The sequence below is a fragment of the Agrilus planipennis genome, unplaced genomic scaffold (genome assembly GCF_000699045.2).
Source record: "Agrilus planipennis isolate EAB-ADULT unplaced genomic scaffold, Apla_2.0 scaffold55, whole genome shotgun sequence".
NCBI lineage: Eukaryota > Metazoa > Arthropoda > Insecta > Coleoptera > Buprestidae > Agrilus > Agrilus planipennis.
Window position 1 is genome coordinate 1459781 of NW_020438918.1, and position 22619 is coordinate 1482399.

The 22619-nt window shown below is 36.7% G+C and overlaps 1 long non-coding RNA gene across 1 annotated transcript in view; it reads right to left on the minus strand.

The window, feature by feature from the left end:
• Positions 1 to 22619, minus strand: part of LOC112904221 — a 57988-nt gene that overhangs the window by 27123 nt on the left and 8246 nt on the right. Inside the window, exon 2 of the long non-coding RNA XR_003230961.1 lies at positions 12573 to 12693. This is a non-coding gene — a long non-coding RNA (uncharacterized LOC112904221). The remainder of the gene's footprint in view (positions 1 to 12572; positions 12694 to 22619) is intronic.

The window sequence follows — 22619 nt, forward strand, 5'->3', positions numbered from 1 at the left end:
GAGTCTCTCGTTCAGAGACTGGATACGAAATGAGGATCTCTCTATGAGCGACTCGAGTCTCTCGTTCAGAGATTCGAGTCTCTCGTTCAGAGACTGGATACGAAATGAGGATCTCTCTATGAGCGACTCGAGTCTCCCGTTTAGAGACGCTTAGCAGTTTTTTTTGGCAGTCTCTCAACAGTCTCTCTCACCGACACCAGAGAGACTCGATGAGAAACGGAGACTCGAGTCTCGCTATCAGAGACTCTGAGAGACTGAACATTTTTACATATCGTGACAATTTTAACTGGAATTACAGACCAAGCATCCAAGAAATAGACCAAAAAAATTTAATCAATATTCAGCTGTTTTTGGTTCCCATTTTATTTATGTAGATTCTGATTGTGCATTTATCTCTTATAACACATCTCTGTTCGACAAAATTTCACGTTTTGTTATTGCAATCCTTGCTCTAGGATTACCCTATAAACTTCAACATTATTTATCAAAAATAGCTATTATAGGGGAAATTCACTTAATTTGGACCAGGTTTTAAATTGGACCACTGCATTGATTCAAACGACCTATATTGTCATATAAAAACGTACTTCCTTAAGTGGTCCAATATAGTGACCTCTCCCTAATGCAGTATTCGCGATTTAATTTTCTTCGCCATAAAAAACCAAAAAGGTCTACATGGACAAGACATAATTCCTGTTTTACCATTAGAAAGATTTGACGTTCACGTAAAAAACGAAACGAGACACTGTATCCCCTTAAAGCTGAACATCCTTCACATACGGTCCACAATAGTGGCTTAACTTTATGTGTTTCAGGGCTTAGCCCACGCTTCTGCATATATGCCATCATGTGCCACCAGCCAGGCAAAAGCAAAACGCTTAACGCGGAGGTCACACCAAAATCCTCCACTGATCTCCGTCTGCATTTTGCAACGCAATAAAATGGGTGCGCTTGCACTTGCTTCCTATTTCTTTTTTCTGTTTTTTTTTTGGAACGATGGAGATAAAAGGCAAAATTAAAACGGATACAGTTTCGAAAATTTTAAAACCAAAACAATAACAAGTGCTCTGTATTCTTTTGTGAAACAGAATACGAATTACTTTTATTACCATTTATTACTTTTTCATTGTCTAATACTTTTATGTTACCTGCCAAATCCGGTTTTAAAATAAATTTGGTCCGATATGGACTTAACATAGGAAGTCTGCATTTCCGTTCTGAAGTAAGTATAAGAGTCTTACAGAAAAGGGAGTGATTTCTCTTTTCTGGAAATTAAGAATAGGCGGGTGTCCTTATAAATCTAGTCTTACAGTTCAGGTCTGGATTTGCATTCTGAAGTGAGTACGAGTCCGACTGGCCTATGGGTCTTTAACCACTTAGAACATCCAGAAAAGGGAATAATTTCTCTTTTCTGGAAACTGAGAATGGGCAAGTGCNTTTACCTCCTTCTCTATATCCATACAAAATATCTATCAAACAAATAAAATTAAAATTTTCTTTTGAAAAATGAAACCATTCCATCAGTATTTTCTTATGACGTTGTCACGTTCAACTATCGTCAGTAAACCGACTTTGCAGACAACCTGTTTTTATTTTACCTTCTCGTAAATAAGAATTTTCGTAAGATTCGCATTTTTCTTTTAATACCTAATGATTATTACATCTTTCAACCAAATTATAGATATACGTTGTATAAAAATTGAATGAATGCAATGTTCTGGAAATTGCATGGTCTCTATTACAAAAATTCTGCTTTTGCATCCATATTAATTCAATATTGCCCACATCGCCGCGGAAACATGCAATAATTTAGCATTCTAAACTGACATTTGATTTGTCAAAAACAGTCAGCTCGCTGCTCCGCAAGCAATAAATTACAAATGATAAATAACTCGCCGTCATCCCGCGAATAATAGCCGGCCATATAGCCATATTAAACAGTAGATGCCTATTATAGGTGCATGAGTGAATTAATTTAAATTCCATGTGCATTGAAGCTAAAAGAAAAATTCAACGTCGGGTGCCTACATCATATCCAGAAACTATTCAAAACATAAAACCTCCCAACATCTGTAAAATATAAATAGCAAATAGAATTGCACGCTTTGTATTATTAGCAATAAATGGCATTGCCCTGATCAACCCCTTCCATGTTGTTTTAATGTTGTATTAGAAGATACAAAAATTGGTAAAAATGAAGGTTGAGAGTGTCTTTTATTGTTCTAAATTGCTTCACCAGACGAGATATGTAGATCTGCACAGCTGCACAGCATAAAATAACTGCAGTGTCATACACTTGAATAAAAATACCCTAGACAAAAATTTTCCGTCTCTCTCCAGTCTCTCAGTCTTTCAGCGTCTCTGAGAGCGTCTCTCACAGTCGTTTACAGTCTCTCAGTTATTGCCTAGGTGTTTTTATGGATCTCTCACNAACAGATCAAGTCTGGACTTCCATTCTGAAGTGAGTACGAGTCCGACTGGCCTATGGGTCTTTAACCACTTAGAACATCCAGAAAAGGGAATAATTTCTCTTTTCTGGAAACTGAGAATGGGCAAGTGCCCTTATAACTCTAGTCTTAAAACGATTATCGGAGCCGAATCTTCCTACCTGTTCCTAACAGATCAAGTCTGGACTTCCATTCTGAAGTGAGTACGAGTCCGACTGGCCTATGGGTCTTTAACCACTTAGAACATCCAGAAAAGGGAATAATTTCTCTTTTCTGGAAACTGAGAATGGGCAAGTGCCCTTATAACTCTAGTCTTAAAACGATTATCGGAGCCGAATCTTCCTACCTGTTCCTAACAGATCAAGTCTGGACTTCCATTCTGAAGTGAGTACGAGTCCGACTGGCCTATGGGTCTTTAACCACTTAGAACATCCAGAAAAGGGAATAATTTCTCTTTTCTGGAAACTGAGAATGGGCAAGTGCCCTTATAACTCTAGTCTTAAAACGATTATCGGAGCCGAATCTTCCTACCTGTTCCTAACAGATCAAGTCTGGACTTCCATTCTGAAGTGAGTACGAGTCCGACTGGCCTATGGGTCTTTAACCACTTAGAACATCCAGAAAAGGGAATAATTTCTCTTTTCTGGAAACTGAGAATGGGCAAGTGCCCTTATAACTCTAGTCTTAAAACGATTATCGGAGCCGAATCTTCCTACCTGTTCCTAACAGATCAAGTCTGGACTTCCATTCTGAAGTGAGTACGAGTCCGACTGGCCTATGGGTCTTTAACCACTTAGAACATCCAGAAAAGGGAATAATTTCTCTTTTCTGGAAACTGAGAATGGGCAAGTGCCCTTATAACTCTAGTCTTAAAACGATTATCGGAGCCGAATCTTCCTACCTGTTCCTAACAGATCAAGTCTGGACTTCCATTCTGAAGTGAGTACGAGTCCGACTGGCCTATGGGTCTTTAACCACTTAGAACATCCAGAAAAGGGAATAATTTCTCTTTTCTGGAAACTGAGAATGGGCAAGTGCCCTTATAACTCTAGTCTTAAAACGATTATCGGAGCCGAATCTTCCTACCTGTTCCTAACAGATCAAGTCTGGACTTCCATTCTGAAGTGAGTACGAGTCCGACTGGCCTATGGGTCTTTAACCACTTAGAACATCCAGAAAAGGGAATAATTTCTCTTTTCTGGAAACTGAGAATGGGCAAGTGCCCTTATAACTCTAGTCTTAAAACGATTATCGGAGCCGAATCTTCCTACCTGTTCCTAACAGATCAAGTCTGGACTTCCATTCTGAAGTGAGTACGAGTCCGACTGGCCTATGGGTCTTTAACCACTTAGAACATCCAGAAAAGGGAATAATTTCTCTTTTCTGGAAACTGAGAATGGGCAAGTGCCCTTATAACTCTAGTCTTAAAACGATTATCGGAGCCGAATCTTCCTACCTGTTCCTAACAGATCAAGTCTGGACTTCCATTCTGAAGTGAGTACGAGTCCGACTGGCCTATGGGTCTTTAACCACTTAGAACATCCAGAAAAGGGAATAATTTCTCTTTTCTGGAAACTGAGAATGGGCAAGTGCCCTTATAACTCTAGTCTTAAAACGATTATCGGAGCCGAATCTTCCTACCTGTTCCTAACAGATCAAGTCTGGACTTCCATTCTGAAGTGAGTACGAGTCCGACTGGCCTATGGGTCTTTAACCACTTAGAACATCCAGAAAAGGGAATAATTTCTCTTTTCTGGAAACTGAGAATGGGCAAGTGCCCTTATAACTCTAGTCTTAAAACGATTATCGGAGCCGAATCTTCCTACCTGTTCCTAACAGATCAAGTCTGGACTTCCATTCTGAAGTGAGTACGAGTCCGACTGGCCTATGGGTCTTTAACCACTTAGAACATCCAGAAAAGGGAATAATTTCTCTTTTCTGGAAACTGAGAATGGGCAAGTGCCCTTATAACTCTAGTCTTAAAACGATTATCGGAGCCGAATCTTCCTACCTGTTCCTAACAGATCAAGTCTGGACTTCCATTCTGAAGTGAGTACGAGTTCGACTGGCCCAAGGGTCTTTAACCACTAAGAACTTCCAGAAAATGAAATAATTTCTGTTTTCTGGAAACTCAGAATAGGCAGGTATCCGTATAACTCTAAGTCTTAAAACGATTTTCGGAGCCGGATCTTCCTACCTGTTCCCAACAGATCAAGTCTGGACTTCCATTCTGAAGTGAGTACGAGTTCGACTGGCCCAAGTGTCTTCAACCACTAAGAACTTCCAGAAAATGGAATAATTTCTGTTTTCTGGAAACTCAGAATAGGCAGGTATCCGTATAACTCTAAGTCTTAAAACGATTATCGGAGCTGGATCTTCCTACCCGTACCTTACAGTTCAGGTCTGGATTTCCATTCTGAAGTGAGTACGAGTCCGACTGGCCCAAGGGTCTTTAACCACTAAGAACTTCCAGAAAATGAAATAATTTCTGTTTTCTGGAAACTCAGAATAGGCAGGTATCCGTGTAACTCTAGTCTTAAAACGATTATCGGAGCCGGATCTTCCTATCTGTTCGTAACAGATCAAGTCTGGACTTCTATTCTGAAGTGAGTACGAGTCCCACTGGCCCAAGGGTCTTTAACCACTAAGAACTTCCATAAAATGGAATAATTTCTGTTTTCTGGAAACTCAGAATAGGCAGGTATCCGTATAACTCTAAGTCTTAAAGCGATTATCGGAGCCGAATCTTCCTACCTGTTCCTAACAGATCCAGTCTCGACTTCCATTCTGAAGTGAGTACGAGTCCGACTGGCCCAAGGGTCTTTAACCACTAAGAACTTCCAGAAAAGGGAATAATTTCTCTTTTCTGGAAACTGAGAACGGAAAGGTGCGCTTTCTGAGGATCGACGCTACTTCCTCGAACACTCCATCTCTACGTTTTTTTGTTTCCAAAGATTCATCATCCCGTCTAATAGGAACACCAACCCTCTGTAAGTTTCTAGTTTATCTAGTTTCGTCTGTATTGACTGACGAAAGTAAACAAAGTCGTTCTCCGAACAAAATCCAATGCGACTTGCTTATTGGAACAAAATTTACTCGGGTGGAAAAAGCGACTCGAGTAATTGCATGTTAAAGAACGTCGCGAAGGGTGTGTTATTCCCTATATATATATATGTACATATAAACATATATAAGTATATAGAGCCGCCGCCTACTTTTCCTCGAATATTGCTTAATGCGATTACTCGAAACAGCCTTGTCGACTAGATTTTACGCTGTAGTATGCAAAGGCGAAAAATTTCCTTCATATCGAACGTTTCTCTGCATCCGCAAATCCGCATTAACTCGAACGGGAATATACATTTATTTATGTGTGTTTTCAACAAAGCAGTTATTAGGTACTTACAGAGAAGATATCTCGTATGTATAATCTAGAGAGCTTCTCATTGTTTACACCCACCAAATTATTAAATGCAAAGTTATTTACTTTATAATTTAAATGTTTTGGTGTTCAAATCTCATTTGCTGAACGAGTTTTTTGAATTCCCAACTTACATCCGGGAATTTACAGCGTGACGAGTTGCGGGATGGTACGTTCAAATATTTATTATTTACGGAGTCTCGTGGATCCGGAATATTCCACGTGCGTGGACGAAATCCGGCCGAAGTTTCGCATTCGCATTCAAGAAGACAAGTCTCCCGCTTTACTCGCGCTTGTTTCGAAACTTCGAAATGATTATTAGCGGACGTCGCAATCGGCACCGCTACACACAATGCGCCTTCCTTCTCCTAGCGCCCGTACGCCGTTGTTAGCCAATGAAACTTTTAATGCCCATTTACTGCCGCAGGATACATGATGCGGTTAAAGTGCACGTAAAGTTTTAAACAATTTAATGGAATTTCGCTCGTTTACTGCTTTTTTGCATTCAATTCAGGCCATCTTTGGGCGGCCTAACTTCAAAAAAAAAAAAATTAAAACAGTAAACGCTGTTTTCCGTAAAAATTGTCAGACTTCAACCTATGAAACATACTTGTATTTAAACTTAAAGTCCTGACAGTCTTAAAACTGAGTTGCTTTGGTTGTCTATTTTACGAATTTTGTAGTCTTCTATGTAACAGCTGTTTCGCTTTTCGGTAACTTCTGAAGATAATCTTCAGTGTTCATTTCATATTTATATTTCTACTCGAGATGTCTAGTATTAGGAAGGAGAATATAGAGTCTGAGTAATTATCTGTTTGCATATTTAAGATGTCATTGTTCATTTTTTGTTCGTATATTTCCATAATTTTTATATTACTTAACTTTTTGGTTTTTGATGCTACATGTGGTATTATGAATATATCTTATATTACGTTGTAAAGGTTTTCGTACGAGATTGCTCGTCATGGAGTCTATTCTGCCATTTTTTTGGGAATTCATATGTTGAATATATCCCTGTTTTACTTTCCTGCCTCTTTGTCCGATGTAGGCACATTTTATTGCATATGCTTTTTATTCATCTCCTGGTTGAAAGTTTATCTTTTTTCTTTCGTTAAGTAATTGAAACTTTTGTTTTCTGAAAAATCAACAAATTTGGTCAAATCCTGCCTACATTTAAAGCCTTATCTCGTCATCTATTTAAACTGTCATCTTTATTTGTGCTATCAGTTTTAAATGTCATATTTTGTGCGATAGTTACTCGTTAAGACGAAGCAAACTAGTTTCTAACAAAGTTTTATACTGGAACCATTTACAAACAAGCCGCCTCAAAAAAAGTTTGCGAAACATTAACTCTGAACTCCGTTTCGAACTTAGGACTTAATCATGATTTATATTAGGAAAATGTTGAATAGAACTTGTTTTAAGTTTCCGAGATGCAGGAATTTGAACTTTGTATGTGCATTCAAATTAGGATAAGCGAGGAACAAGTAATTGGAAACCTTGATTGTATCGATAATTGAAAATGTAATTAATTGTAGAATAATTAAATTAAAAAGTAACAAATATTACGATGTTAAACTAAACACTTACCCTAATGTCTTTATTTTTTTCGGTTTTATGACTTTATATACTACAAGCCGATGTTTACAACGAACAAAATGTAAGTAATGGTAAAAATGCCTTGTACAAATTAGTCTTTCAACATTTTAAATAAATTAATTCGTATGACTCATCGGTTATAAAATGCTGTGAGTGAATGCCTCAGGCGGCGATCGATACTGTCGGCACGTTTGAACTTTGACAACCCATGGGATAATAAGAACTGAGAAGAAACTGCAGAAATATCAGGTACGTTGGTAATAATTAAAAAAATTGTTATAGATATCAGACAGAGGATAGCCAATGTATTTAAGACAAGTGATATAAATAGCTCGAACGAGATGAGTAGGAGATTTGGAGGTTAGGGGCGTTTCTTGTGAAATTTATTTAACGTTCAATATACCAAACACCCTCATTATTCTTCATCGAACCACTTAATAAATCGCTCAGAAATGAAGACAAACTGATTAAAATCCTGCTAACCACTTTTGTAATAAATAACGCAAAAATCGACTTATTTATTGGACATTGGCGCCATCACCGCCACTATAAATAAATTTCCCTTTTCGGTGTGAGATTTGCCCTTCGATTTCTCCCCCAGGAGTTGAATTGACATTGAAGTATGGCTTTCAATTTTCTTTCCCTAACAAAAGTGGGTTAAGGACCTTCTTTTAAGCAAAGCATCGCACTCCTGAGTGCATGAAAAATTCGCAACCGTAATTTTATCACTCAACAGTTGATAACGTCTACTCTAGTAAGAAAGAACTATGACCAAGAAGTTGTTACAGCCTCTTATCGTAAGATATATGCAAAACGGTTTTTTAAAAGTATTTAAATACAAAATGTAAGTACTTCTTTGATTTGCTATTTTAAATGTAAACTACAAAATAGATTTCCCTGTGGTATTTTAAATGCTAAACAAAAATGCGTATTTTGAAAGTACTTTTTTGTAGTACCTACCTATTTAGTTTTATACATTTACTTAAGTATAAAATATTTTTTAAGAAAACGTTGCAGGAATTTGCTCATTTTTTGAATATTGGAGTTTTTCCTAGACTAATAGTGGTGTTTGCATTATATCACCAACTACGAAGATTGTGTATGATTCATATTTTTCTGTTTGAAGTGTTTGAGATACAGTTTTTCATTTATGTTATAGTTTCTTCAGTTCAGCAACAAATAATTCTTCTGCATGCTTCCTTACTTACCTTTGTCACCCGTTTAAATTGGAAAAAAGACACTGATGCCAAAATAGTTTGTTTAGCTTGAAAAATCAGAACCAAAATAGGGTTGCAAATAATTTTATTGATGTCAAATTAGCATCAGTCAATTTATATCAAAANTGTTATTATTTTTGGCTAAATATGCTTTTAAATAAAGCATATTCTTAAATTTTAACAAGGCAGTTTAAATAATTTTGCAATTGGTACTGTACACTTTTGCCTAGTTCTCGCTCGATGATCGGTGGAGAAATGAGCTCCGCAGACAAATATGATTGAATTTGGAATTATGCTACGGCGCATCCTAATAAAGGGAAGGGGCATATATCTAACTTCTTGAACAGTACCTGCCTTTACTGCTTGTATTTATTATTTAGTTTCTTTAGTAGGTATCTATAATGAGTCTAATTTATTGTGCCTACATCTAAGGGCAGCAATGTATTTCGTAGACATGAAGCCAATTAGCAGTTTGTGCAGAAAGTCCTTCAAAAATTAAATTGCACGACTAACGCAAGCGTTTTGAGAGGGGTGCATGTAAAAAAAAGAGGTTCTTGTAATTGTCTAGCATAATAAACCGAAAGCATGTATATTGTGGCTGTATACGTAGTCAGCCAGTAACGAATGACGACATCAGTTTTAGATGACACTTACCATAGTCATTTCTTCCACCTGCTTCTCAACCACCGCGTCTCTTATCTCGAGGAATTCGACGTATATACGTAACTACATTAAACAAGGATTATTTGTCGACGGCAGCAGCGTCGATTATTATCCCCAATTAGTCTTGTAGCGTGTGGGGTGCGAAATAACGAACGACACGCTTTGACGGAGGGTTATTACTTCGAGAACAGACGCTTCTACACAATATACGTATCTGCACGTAAGAATAGGAAGCTGGGAAACGTACGGTAGGCAGATTAGTTCTACAAATTATGTTGATGACTAGTACTGATAAATTCGATCGTACAAGTACATATTGTTATGAGCGAATGCCGTAGGCAATCGATACCGGCGCAGCGCCACCTTTGATCGACCCCAAAAACCGTCAGCCGAGAGTCATAAATCATATAACAGACAAGGCTGGTACGTACAACAAAATATGTACTTAAGAATTTATGGTGATAAACTGAACTGATTATTTTCATGTCATTTGAATTAAAATGACTAATAACAGTTTGTAAATAATCGTAAAGGAGCAATAAATCTGAACAACAGACAAAAGGAAATGGGAACTTAAAATTAGTGGAAGTTATCTCATGTCATTTTGCTTTAATAGTCACCATGTAGCAAACATAATAGGAGACCTCTGAAGCCTAGTTAAAATATAGGTCGACCGATAAGTTGATGTTCAAAAACTGAGGAAATTAATGAGAATTAAATATCCACCCGTCTAATTTTAGTATATATATATATATATCGCCTTTAAATTCGCATTTTGGTTCTTAATGTGTTCCCATTAAATTAAGGCAGTTTTCATCCAGCATTCGGAATGACAGTAGTATTGTGAGTGAAGGGGTGGTTGATTTACCCTTTGCCTTTGTACAATTTACTATCATCCCCTCGACGACTCGATAGCCTGCTTGTTCTCCAATTTCTCCGTTTCGCCATTATTCACCCCCCGGGCGTGTCACCCGGAGCAAATGGGAAAAGGGGGGCTGTTGTACTCGTCAGTATATTAGTTTATCAGTATTTATTTCGTGGCACAATTCAACATTTATGCTGTTCCAAAACAAAAAGAATGGCGCGTTTGTATCATGAAGATTCATCATTTCAACGGCAAAATATAATATTATTGCCCTATTAAAATTTTAAATTCCTGAATTATCTTGGTGATAAGCAAAAACTGTCTTGGTCTTACAGTTCTGTTTCGTCCCGTCTTGCCTTGCCTTGGTCTTGAACATTTAGGAAGACCAAGACTTAATTAGCAAAGTCAAGACCAAGAACAACACCCATTCCCAAAATTCTCACCTAAATTATAATTCAGTTAAAAAATAGAATAAAATAACTCCATCATCATCATCATCATCATCATAAGGTCATCAGTCCTAAGACTGGTTGGACACGTACCTCCACTCTTTCCTATCCTGAGCTAAACTTCGCATTTCCCTAAAACTAGAACAGCCCACATCCTTAACTATTTGCGAACAGTAATCTAATCTAGGTCTACCTCTACCCCTCCTAACTCCTGTTTCTGCCTCTAATATGTCTCTGACTAGACCTTCATGCCTGAGAAGGTGTCCTACCAACCTATCTCGCCTATTTTTTATTGACTTCCATAGAGTCCTCTGTTCTCCTATTCTTTCCAATACCTCTTCATTTCTAACCTTTTCTACCCACGATATCCTCATCATCCGCCTATAACACCACATTTCGAACGCTTCTAACCTTTTCTTTTCCGCCGCTCCCACTGTCCATGTTTCGCACCCGTACAACGCCGTGCTCCAAACATACACCTTTAACAACCTTTTTCGAATTTCTAAATTAACCGTTCGCGAGCATAGAAGTGACTTCTTTTTATTAAAGGCGACACGACCCTGCGCTATCCTCTGCTTTATATCCCTACTACTCCTTCCATCCTCACTTATCTGACTTCCTAGGTATCTAAAATCAGCCACTTCTTCTAATTTTTCGTCTCCTATCTTTATATTCGCTCTTTCCCTACTTTTTCTTCCCTTGCATATCAGTATTTTAGTTTTACTTTTATTTATTTTCATACAGTACTGATCTGTCAGTACCGCTTCCATTTTATTTAAAGCTATCTCTAGGTCCTCCTTGCTAGATGCTAATACTGCTATATCATCTGCAAATCTAAGCATACTAATCTTTTGCCCTTGCACGTCTATCCCTACAGTTGTACTGTCTTTAATGATGTTGATGGCGTCTTCGATGTATAGATTAAAAAGTAGCGGTGACAGTGTGCATCCCTGCCTGACTCCCTTCCTAATATTTACTTCTCTACGTTGCATCCCCAGCTCTATAACTGCCTGTTGCTCTTTATACAAACTAAGTATCACTCTTCTATCTTTGTAATTCATCCCTACATTTTTAAGTATATTTAACATTTTGTCCAATTTAACATTGTCAAAAGCTTTCTCTAAATCTACAAATCCTATGTACGCACTCTTTCGTTTTTCTATCGTTTTCTCTATTGCTACCCGTAAAGCTAGAATGGCCTCCCGCGTTCCTCTATTTCTTCTAAACCCAAATTGATCTTCCCCTAATAGTTCTTCCGCCCTCAAAATTTTTATAATTCAGTTTTATTAGAAATCCGCCAATACTTTTGACTCATATTTATTTCCATTCTATAGTATTCTGTCAATACCGCTTCCATTTTATTTAACGTTATCTCAACTTCGCCTTACTAATCCAATCCTTGCTAGTGTGGATTAAAAACCCAGAAAATAAAACACAAAGATTTCGAGCACCAACTTAATGCCGTCCCCATCTTTAATTTCGGTTTTCTTTCGTGATGTGAAGGCCTAATAATAAATGTTGCCACGTTACGGAAAGCTAACTGTGCAGTTCTGACCTGCACTCAGACGTAAAAGTGTTTCAACCGGGAAGATCTTTTTTTATGATACGGTACTTGAAAAAAATGTTAGCGCCTATAAAATTCCTAAACACGTCCCTGATTATACGTTGGTGCCTACGTTAACGAAGTTTATTGTTCCAGCTTGACTGTTAACAGGTTTAAGTGGGCACTGACGAAACAGAGAATGGCATCGACGCTGTTGTTTTCTGGTTGTGCGTTGTGCCATTAGAGTTTTCCCAACGCAACTTCCACATCATCAGCAGAAGCTACATTTTCGCATTGCGGACTCTTTATTTATAAACTCCCCACGCAGTTTCCGGATGGAAATAAGTTTATAACTTTGGCCTACTTACCGTTACAGCAGACAGACACACACTCGATCCAAAAGGGTCAGACCGACGACGGACTGGCTCCTCGTCTCTCTTTTTCTTTCCCCGCCTTCACGTCTCCACCCTTTACCTCTTCGTTTTCCTTCTGAAATAGAGAAACGTGTTCTTTTGTCATTTGAAATGTAAAATTTCCTTCGAAGGCGTTCGAGCAATAAAAACAACAAATAGCCAAATAAAGCCCTATCCCGGTTTAAGAAGCGCTCGAGTACCGGGGGTGACACTTTTTGCACCCTCGAACGTCACTCGTCGTTTTTGAATTTCAAATTATCTTACATGTATGTATGTTTGGAATAAACGAAAGGGGGTTACGGGGAATTTTATGCAGAAAAGTGATTTAAACGCACGGCTACGAGTATCTTTAAATTGATGCTATTTAATAATTGAATATTTTACTACAACAATACGCGAATAGTATAACAGTACATAAGATTGACGTTTGAAGTTGAAGTTACATAAAAAATAAACTAGATGTAACACGTGATAAGTTAACCCGTAGGAAAATTTTCCATTGAACTTCAATGGGAATCAATGGAAAATTTGTAAATTCCGTTCAATACCATTTGTCATAAATGGAAAAATAATTGTTTCCATTAACAATAATTCCATTAATATTTACATAGCAAAAATTTCCATTGTTTTCAATGGGAACGAATGCAAAATTTATAAATTCTATTTAAAACCATTAAATATACATGGAAAAACAATTGGGTACCTAAAAATAGAGAAGATCTGGTTTGAGATGATTAAAACTTATTAAAAAAATGGAGGAAAACGTGCTGAACTTAATATGATTGTCAAAGCAAACATTTCCATTGGTTCTCAATGGGAACGAATGCAAAATTTATAAATTCTATTTAAAACTATTCAATATAAATGGAAAAACAATTGGGTACCTAAAAATAGAGAAAATCTGGTTTGAGATGATTAAAACTTATTAAAAAAATGGAGGAAAACGTGCTGAACTTAATATGATTGTCAAAGCAAACTGTAAAAATAATAAACAAGACATTATTTGGAATAATCATTGTCATGTAATTCATACTTGTTTTGGTCGAAAAACCTCAAATTTCATCTTGATTAAAAAGAATGTCATTTAATTACCGCTAACAATAATCAAAGGTAAAAAATAAAGAATTGACACTAGGATTTTCATTGGATTCAAGAATGGAAGTTCCAATGGAACGCAATGGAAATCTCATTGAGTTCGGAAATGGATTTCCACTAGAATTCTAGTGGAAATTCCTTTCATCCCATTGGCAATTCTCCATTTATTGCCATTAATTATTACTAGTGGTAATTAAATAGCATTTTTTTTAATGGAAATAGAACGGAAATTTTTCCTACGGGAAGATAGCTTCAAATAATCCTTAGACGACAACATAATGGAAATTTGGAGTAAAAACAGTCCGAATTATTCCTGAGAATTTTGAATTTTCTTTAGAGCTACTAACATGCTTAAATTCTACATGTCTACATCTTTTTCTGTTACACATCAATTCGTATAATGTTTTCTTTATTAGTGTCCGCTGCAATTCCTACCTGGCATCTCTTTTCTATGTTTACGATGTTCCCTACACTACAACGTCTGTCGCGAGTTAAAGTAGGCGTTCTGTCAGCAACCGCTCCAGTCCAGTTAGTACGTTGAAAAAAGAAATTAAATGCGACAGTTTTAGAAAAATTAGTTACCAATTCCACCAATTTTTTTCAACGGTGCCAATAAGAATACAAAGACAACAAAGGTGTCACCTTTCGGTTGTGCGCAACTTTTAGAAAATATATGTATCGAAGTTTCTTCTGAAGGTAATTTTTCATCGAAAGCTCGCTCCAATTCATTCAGAATTGACGAAAGGAAATTCAAGTGAAATATAGAGTAATCTTATCAGTTTGTACAGTAAGGGCGAGACAAAACATTCATTCTGAGTAAATGCAATCCCTTTTATTGGCACCCTTCTTCCGAGTCTAAACTAATATAAATCGTTTCAAGTACGTAAGTAAAGGGCATTTCTCTTTAATTCCGTTTTGATCGACTGCTCTAAAGGCGCTGAACCGTTTTCTCGCGAGATATTTCAAACAGAGATATCTCACAGGAAAGTAAATACCCTTGAGGTCCATTTTCCCAAGTGCATTTCCTCTTTTTAAACGAGAAAGGTTCACTTGACCGAATAATTCAATAAAGAAATCTATATTTAGAATTCGCTTAGGAAAATGGAACGGAATAGGAATTACTAAATTCTGTATCTGCACATATCCAGGTATTTAAAAAAACCGTTCAAAACAAAAAAATGGTAATTTATTTATTTGTGAAAATAACAATTTTATTTATTTGTGAACAGAGGCCATTATGGAAATTAATAAGAAATACCTTGGCGAGATATACTAGTAGGACATCTATTCACACATGAAGGGGTAGTTAGAGGCAAATTAGAAACAGAAACAGTAGTTGAGAGGGGCAGTAGTAGGTGATAACGGGAAAGTCTTCAAAATTTACCAAATGATCGAATAAAATAATTCGAACTGGTGTGTGTTCTGTCGAAACTGCCAGACGCGGATCGCGATTTCGATCTTTTTGGATCTCATCAGCGCAGGATTTTGTTTCAGCAAGTAGACATCAATTTTAAATTGACCTTGTTGAGAATACGTAATCCTAAAATGTAGCATTGTACTACAGATGGCGTTTACCGCGCCATTTGTGGTATTTTATATTACCAAATGATATTATGATAACTTTCCTATTCGAATTTTTAATTGTATATACGACATTGACATTAATACTTTATTATAATTAGGTAAATCGTGATGATTACCTCTTAAAAATCAGCAACACTATTAGTGTTTTGAGTTCTCTCAACGAATTGTAATTGCATACATTTCATTCGATCTATTTACAATCGTATTAAGTGAATAAAATTCTTATAAATTATTTTATCTTATACAGTTTGCGACAAGGAAATGCCATTATCATAGATTCACAGATGATAATGCTGAAATGATGCCGACACCGAAATCCGTTTCAATAATTTTGTCAAACACGAAGTCGTTTAGTTATGTTAACAAATACGAAAAAAGCATAAGGCCCCGTACTTTAACGATTATTTACTGCAAACAGGGAGCTCTCTCAAGAACGACCTGCGAGGCGCGAATCCCGGAAAGACAATAGCCCCTTTATCTTATAAATTACGTAATACACAAAGAAGGCTATGGAAGCTCTGAAAACGTATTATTGCGGTCTGCAGACGAAAGATTACGAATAAAGGAGCAAGAATCCCAGATACCGAGCAGAAAATAATAAAGATGTGCAAAGACGAATGAGGAATCCAGTCTTCTAAATGAAAAAACAAATTTTAGTTAAATTGGATTAAATGATTCAAGTTTATTTTGTTCGAGCAAGAAATTGTCGCTGCCAGCTACCAAATGTTACCGTTTATCTTTTGTTTCTTCTAATCAACTCTTTTAACTAAAATCATATAATTTTTTTGAATAGCTAGTTCATCAATACAAGAAACGCAACATGGATGTCCATGCCCATGAGATTTTGAAATACCTCTACAAACCGCACACTACAACATTAATAGGATTAGATGTATTCCGTATCTGACATATAATCTCGAAAATCTGATTGGTTTCAATAATACAAACATGCAATTTATATGCATCTATAACCTAGCGTGCAAATACAAATACCAAGCTCCCACATATATGTAAACAAGACGATTCCTTATTAAACTATAAGTAAATAGTCAAATAGTCATCATATACAACACAAGTATGTATAGGGTTGTTCGGAAAGTCATTTCGTTTTTTCCCGACAGAAGATTTAATTGTATTCTTTTGCACCCAACTTCACATTGAAGACGTATAATTTTTATATGCTTTGAGATCTCATATAGCAAGGCTTCTCACAGAGAGAAATCTGTGTCGCCGCATTGACGTCTGCGATTCGCTTCTCAAACGTCACGAAAATGATCCGTTTTTGAAGCGCATCATCACTGGGGACGAAAAATGGGTTGTATACAACAACGTCAAACGCAAGAGGTCATGGAGCAAAAAAGATGAACCGGCTCAAACCATTTCCAAAGCCGATATTCACCAAAAAAAGGTGATGCTGTCTGTTTGGTGGGATTTTAAAGGAATCGTTTTTTTTGAGCTTTTACCGGATAACACAACGATTAATTCGGAAGTCTACTGTCATCAGCTGGACAAACTGAATGATGCACTTCAACATTGACGTCTGCGATTCGCTTCTCAAACGTCACGAAAATGATCCGTTTTTGAAGCGCATCATCACTGGGGACGAAAAATGGGTTGTATACAACAACGTCAAACGCAAGAGGTCATAAGATACCCACCATATTCTCCAGACCTGGCACCATGGGATTATTATTTGTTCCGGTCACTCCAAAATTTTTTAGACGGTTAAACCTTCACCTCAAATGAGGAGGTCAAAAACCTCCTCGATCAGTTTTTTGCCAGCAAAGACCATATATAATTTAATAAAGTATTTGTTTATTATACGAAAACTGTCTTTCATTTCCACAAAAAAAACGAAATGACTTTCCGAACAACCCTATATTATAGGACGTACCTTGCATATTTGTAAAGGTTCCGTCGTAAAATTATAAGAAAAATGGAATGTACATAATATTTCATAAATTCAGACATCATCATCATCATCATAAGATCGTCAGTCCTAAGACTGGTTGGACACGCAACTCCACTCTTTCCTATCTTGAGCTAATCTTCGCATTTCCCCAAAACTGGAATAATCCACATCCTTAACTATTTGCGAAAGTAATTTAATCTAGGTCTACCTCTACTACTCTTAACCCCTGTTTCTGCCTCTAATATGTCTCTGACCAAACCTTCATGCTTGATGGTGTCCTACCAACCTATCTCGCCTATTTCTTATTGACTTCCATAGAATCCTCTGTTCTCCTATTCTTTCTAATACCTCCTCATTTCTAACCTTCTCTATCCATCATTCATTTGTATCACAACATTTCAAACGCTTCTAACCCTTTCTTTTCCGCCTCACCCACCGACCATATTTCGCACCCGTACAGCCCCGCACTCCACATATACACCTTTAAAAATGTCAGACAAAGAACAATTTTTCTTTGCTGTATCATTTTTTCCCTTACTTTTCATTTACGAAAGCACCTATATAAAGGTAAAAATGTTACCACAAAAGGCTTCCACTAGAATCTTTCGAGACAATATTGGAATAACGGCACTTTTGACAACCATTGAAGAAAAACATTCAATAAAAAACAGTCTTTATTCTATAACGTAAGTTTCTAATTTCCTTTATGCGTACGTTTTAATTTAAAATTTGAAGCGAATTTTGGTTCCTAAAGCACCTATCCACTCGGAAGTTGTCGAATATTTATGAAGCATGCCTTCTCTTTGATGTTGCTCAAGACCATTCGATATATACAGTTTCGTCAGAGGAATAAAAAAAAGTCAGTTCAAAAAACGACATGCAAAAATCAACCCTCACAAATCGATATCAAAATTGCTCTATCGCTGATTATTTCTCCACGACACAAAAAATTGATATGCTTAATAGCAAATCGAAAATACGATTGCTTAAATTCGTACAAAATTTTAAGTTACCTTTTAACATATATGATGAAGTAGGTAATATTCATAACTCCAAAAAAATCAAATTTGCTGCGTTTTCTTTAAAAGATTCTGTGTTCAGTTAGTTTGGTACAGTTTTTAGAAAAGCAGTGTATATTTTTAAATGGACGTGGTTAAAAACTTAGGGCTGGGCAACCTTGGACAAAAATTTTCAGTCTCCGTCTCAGTCTTTTAGCGTCTCTGAGAGCATCTCTCACAGTCTCTCAGTTATTGCCTAGGTGTTTTTATGGATCTCTCACAGTCTCTGTATGAGAGGCTCGAACGATAAAATTGCTAATTCAGAGATTCGAGTCTCTCACAGAGAGACTGAATGAATAAAACTGAAAGATTGAGAGACTCGAGTCTCCCGTAGAAAGGCTGGGATCTCTGAAATATGTTGAACTTGTAAAATTTTAACCATGTCTATCGATACACCACTTATTGAGAGATTCCAGTCTCTCGTTCAGAGACTGGATACGAAATGAGTATCTCTATGAGCGACTAGAGTCTCTCGTTCAGAGACGCTAAGCAGTTTTTTTGGCAGTCTCTCAACAGTCTCTCTCACCGACACCAAAGAGACTCGATGAGAGACGGAGACTCGAGTCTCGCTTTCAGAGACTCTGAGAGACTGAACATTTTTATCTGGGGAAATTATACGATTAATCGATTAAAAATGAAAGTCGACTGGTTCTACTAGTCACGCGTTAGTGGCTAAAACGTACGCCATAATAAAAAATCGAATTCTCACATGCATTTCGCGAATAACATCGACTGTATCAATTGCATATAATAAAAAGTACATTCACATGTGTCCATTTTTGCAGAAAATTTAAAAGCATCGAAAAAGATAATTATGCACTGCTCACTCGACTAAAAGTTCACGGATGTTTTAAGTATCGAGACATCGGTAACCTCTATAAGTATTAAATTTTTAAACTAGATAATACTTGCATCATATTTCGAAGTACAGATTGCAAACGTCATGGAAAATTTGTTACGAATTTTCCACGGAGTGAACTCATCCAGGAAATCCAATTAAAATTAATATCGGTTTTTGTAGCAGGAGGGCATTTTCACAGCCTGCCTCAAGTGCGACAACGGTTGATAAATGGAACGTGACAGTTTACCAACGAACTCTCCGAACTCATTAGCGATCGTTTCTTTTTTGGCTTCGTTCTTGTGAAAATGACGGCTCACCACCACCACGAATACACCATCGCGGCCTACCAGATATTACATTTACACATAAAGAAAGATAACTGCGTACATACATCACATGCCTTTTACACATTATTTTTCATCTGAGCAAGGCCGTGCGAATGACAGAACGATATCCTGCCTGACGTTTGTTTTTCAATAGAGACTAATGCAATAGAGTAAAACTTTTGTGTTCGCGAACAAAAAAAAATTTTTCGAACAATTTTTTATGTTATTTAAAATATCTTTTTTAAGTACATTACCGTAAAAAAATAATAAGGGAAGCAATATTTGTTTTCCACAAGTACAGCCGACAACCCTATTACAGTTCTGCAAATTATAATTTAATACGTTCCACAAATTTGACATGCATGAACGAGCGTATTCTTGAGGATATGACCCAAATAGTAAAACCATTTAGACTTAAAAAATAAACTCAGGATTATGCATTTTGCATCAAACAATATCCTCTCGACCAAGCACTCCGAGATGGACAAGTTTCTGATTGCCTACCAACTGGATAGACGGACGAAGCATTGTTGGTTCTTGTTAAATAAAGAGGAAAAGGAAAAGGGAATACTTTCTGGTTTACATTAGGAATTCCGCGGTTTTCGACATTTAAAATTCTCTTTCATGAAATAAAGAAGATCTTCGAACGTAAGCAATGTATAATGTTAATATTCAACTGCTGTATATACTTACAAGGAGGAAATAAAAAAGGAAAATTTACGTAAATATTAAAGCGATATTTACAATTTATCAAACTAGCCCGTTGCTTCGTAAGCGAAAATAATAAAAATTACAATTTGGACCCGAATTTGTAGAAATAAAATCCCAGCAGAGATAAATTTACTAAGTATTTTGTTGATGTTAGAAATTTAATTGTAATAATTAAAAAACTTGAAATAATTTTCAAAGAAACACGCGAAAATTGAGATTATTACAAGTTACCTAAAAAAACTGTATTTTTTGCGTTGTCATAAAAATTGAGTTTTTTCCGTGTATCTACTATTTAATTAAATAAATTCGTTCCTAATTGAGGTTATTGTGACAATGCTGTTCCGGCTCGAAGGACCAAAATGTAATGTGCCGTCTTGTTTTAGACAGACCACGCGCCTGATTAAATTTGCATAGTCAGTTAGTTCTATGATTGATAATTGTAATTATACAATTAAGTACGCAAATTTAATTAGGCGCGTAGTCTGCCGAACATACGAAGGTACATTACATTTTGGTCCATCGAGCCGGATCAAATGCAAAACCATAAATCAGTTTAAAAATTCACTTTAGGTATTGAAACTTCATTCTTTGGCTTTTTAATAAATTTCTACTAATAAATACGCATAATGCATACGGTATATTAAAACAAAAATCAATTATCTGACGGTTTCTACCTCAAAGGCCGATACTTTTTAGGGCTGTTAATTAGGCCGCTTGTTTGCGAGAAATAATTGATGGCAGGTCCGATTGCAACCCCACAGATATGGTAATAATGGGATCTCATTTCGCCATTTCGACAACACAGTAAAACCGAAGCTTGTGTGCCATCCTGAAAAATCTGACCGTTCATTTTCGCAACTACCAACCAAACAAAGAACCACACTACAGTCAAATAGCNAGCATAAGAAATTGCTGATACTAACTTTCATTTACGTAATACTACTTTACCCTGCGCTGACAGCACTCATAATTTCTTTTATTTATAATATTATGTCAAACTTTTAGAGAAATAAACGACCAAATAAGCAATTTTCCAATTAACGTCACTTCAACCTTTCGGACATTTTACTCATTCTTTCACGATTTGTTTGCGCAATTAAATTCTCGCAACGTGTCCAACTCTCCCGTGTAATCGAGAAAAGAACGAGCGGGGAAAAAGATGGAATAGGATAGTAGGTAGCAGATAGCAGACGGACAGACAGACTGACAGAGAAACGTATTAATGAGGTCGACGGGTCCACAGAAAATGTCACGTTCACGCGGAAAACGGTAGAAGACGCCGGACGTGGTGGACGACCGACGCGACGTGTCCGTGGCACTACGCGATCCTTAAGAGCCACCTGCCACACGAGATTGGTACCATAGGTAGGACGTAGGACTGTGTGTTGTCTCACAAAGCTCGGTCTATGAAATGTAGGAATTGTATACAATTCCTAGGAAATGTATACAATTCCGAGGCTATTTAGAAAATCTTTAAAATATTGCTTCAAAGATTTTTTAATACACTCATATCCTGGGAAATGTATACATTTCCTAGGAATTGTATGAAATTCCGATTTTGTACTAGGAAAGGTATAAAACTAATGCTTTCTGTGAATAAAATGAATAAAACACGTTAGTAAACTGAGAATCAGAGTTATCTGTGAATGCAATAAATGAAACAGTTGTTCAACTGAGAATCAGAATACCCTCCCCTGGCTCCGCTAAACCCGCTTACCCATTGCAAACTTGATTGTAATACATTTCCGATTGCTATTTAGGAAATGTATAGGTTTCCTAGGAAATGTGTCTAATATAATCTATTTCACACACTTCCGGGTGATTTTAGGAATTATATATGTTTCCTAGGAATTATATACAATGACGAATTACACACATTTCCGTTAACAGCTATAGAACTGTCAGAAAAATTAGATTTTAATTTTAATAAAATTCATTAACAGATATAATCATTAGTGTAAATGAATTCTTTAGGCGTCTGGTCAAGCGCGTCGAGGTATCCTTTATATTGAACTGGACCGCATGAGATGGTTCTGCGCACTAATTCCGAAACGCACACCGATTTCCCGTTTGTTAGCATAAAGCTCCGAATTTACACAGGCTATTGAGCTGTATTCGAACCGGATACACGCTTAAGCCACTACCTTTAGGAATGGCGAAATCTATTAACATTTTATCAGCAGCTACTCAATCAAGCCTTAATGGCTGTTAGCTGAACGGGTTAGGATGAAACTAGCAATTAGTATCTACGTATACAGATGATCTATATCTGGATTAGAACAGAGAATACTTTCTTTCCGAAAATACTTTTTGAGGAGCATTATAAGCAACTCTGGGGGCAGTGGTTAAAAATTTATGGCTACTGATCAACCAAAATTTTCAATATTAGAAATTAGAAAACAAGTATATTTTCAAGAACAAAGGCTTTCACGGCCGGAATCCATAGTAGAATGCAGATTCAGTGAAGATGTCAGC